At 44.4% G+C, this 1865-nt stretch overlaps 1 protein-coding gene across 3 annotated transcripts in view; it reads right to left on the bottom strand.

The window, feature by feature from the left end:
* The window catches only part of PPP2R5E (protein phosphatase 2 regulatory subunit B', epsilon), a 204149-nt gene that overhangs the window by 143687 nt on the left and 58597 nt on the right, over nucleotides 1-1865 (bottom strand). The window contains exon 1 of one of the 3 annotated variants that reach the window (XM_015566466.1): nucleotides 1025-1274. The exons of the other annotated variants lie outside the window; for them this stretch is intronic. The gene's annotated coding sequence lies outside the window, so the exon portion shown is untranslated. Of the gene's footprint in view, nucleotides 1-1024; nucleotides 1275-1865 lie in introns of those variants that run through there. 3 annotated transcript variants of the gene reach the window in all.

Here is a 1865-nt window from a genome sequence, read left to right as displayed (position 1 = left end):
GCCCCCCCTCCTACTGACAGCTTAGGCCCGCTCCCTGTGGTTCTCTACTCTCTGCAGGGCGTGCCTGCTCTACACTGCAATGACTGCCAAGCAGGCCGTGCTGGGTGGTGCCTGTGGGCCGCACTTGCCTGCTCCAGAGTTGCCATGGTGACATCCAAGAAGGCCATGCAGTGCTGTGAGCTGTCTTCTCCCTGCTGTTAGTCTCCACAGAGGTGATGAGGTTAATTTGCATACTAACTCCTGATTGGCTAGTAAGTGTAGCAGAGGAATGGTCAATTTACATGTTTCTCTTTTATTATACAGGACTAGAGGTCCGATGCACGAAATCTCTGCAAGAGTAGGCCTTCCTTCCCCAGGCTGTCAGCACTGACTTCTCTCTGGCTACTGGCACCAGGGACGCAGGCTTCCCTCGCAGCCCTGGCTTTTGTCCGGAAGGTCGTCCGGAAGGACGTCCAGTCTAATTAGCATACAGTGGGGTCTTGACTTACGAGTGTCCCGACTAACGAGTTTTTCGAGATACGAGCCGTCTGTCAGCCGATTTTTTGCTTTGAATTCGTTCCGGCCGGAGCCGCCTTCAGTCTTCGCTGCTCCGGCCAGTGCCACCTTCAAGCCTTCGCTGCTCCAACCAGAGCCGCCTTCAAGCCTTCGCTGCTCTGGCTAGAGCCGCCTTCAGTCTTCACTCTGCCACTTTGCACCTACGTATGCAAATTAACCGCCATCTTTGTTCATGGTTAATTTGCATATCTCGCTGATTAGCCAATGGGAGGCGTAGCGAAGGTATGGTCAATTACCATCATTGTCTATTATTAGATAGGATGATTTTAAAAAGTACAAGTAATGGAAAATGGACACAGAATTCAACAGTAGAGGGAGAATACAAGTTAACTTAGAAGACTAATATTCTCCTTGTGTCTAAAAAACAATCAACAGAACTATATACTTTTTCACCCACTCCTATTACATGTGCACTGCAAATGTACACACACACACACACACACACACACACACACACACACACCCTCACCTTCAGTATGATTTTGAAGACTGGTTGTTTATTGTTTGTTTGTTTGTTTGTTTGTTTACAATTGGCAGAAGAAGCTCATTCCTCCCTAATCAACAGCTTCCATTATTCCATCCCATCTAATATTTGGGGCACAAGATCATGGATCCAATATCAGCCCACCTTCCCTTGGAGCCTGATTCAGTCAGGACTTTGCAAAGCAAGAAGTAGCAAGTAGAAGAAATATGACATGAGCCTGGTTTCCTTTGGATTTGGTGCTCTTTGGCTCCAGTAAACTGAAATTATTGAAAATCAGAATGTTAAATTCATACTTGCAAATATGCCAACCAAGTAAAAAGGGCCTACATTGTTGTATGTATTAACCATAATATCACAGGAAGAAAACAATGGTTTTCAAGATAAATAAATAAATAAATATGCTGATAGCTTATTTACACGTAGACTGTTAAAATGTATGTGGTGCCCTAGCCAGTTTAGCTCACTGGATAGAGCATCAGCCTGGGGACTAAAGAGTCCCAGGTTTGATTCCGGTCAAGGGCATGCACCTTGGTTGCAGGCACATCCCCAGTAGGGGGTGTGCAGGAGGCAGCTGATCAATGCTTCTTTCTCATCGATGTTTCTAACTCTCTATTCCTCTGCCTTCCTCTCTGTAAAAAAAATCAATAAAACCTATTTTAAAAAATAAACAAATAAAAATAAGATAAAATGTATGTGGAGCCTTGGCCTGTATGGTTCAGTTGGTTGGGTGTCGTTTACATGCATTAATTAGCCCATTTCCATCCATTTCTCTAATTCTCAAAAAAAAAAAAATGGTACCAACTCAGATTATGAAAACATGGTCTTG

This window comes from Myotis davidii, unplaced genomic scaffold (assembly GCF_000327345.1).
Source record: "Myotis davidii unplaced genomic scaffold, ASM32734v1 scaffold281, whole genome shotgun sequence".
Lineage (NCBI taxonomy): Eukaryota > Metazoa > Chordata > Mammalia > Chiroptera > Vespertilionidae > Myotis > Myotis davidii.
Note: the sequence above shows the minus strand (reverse complement) of the source record. Positions and strands in the feature narration are given on the sequence as shown.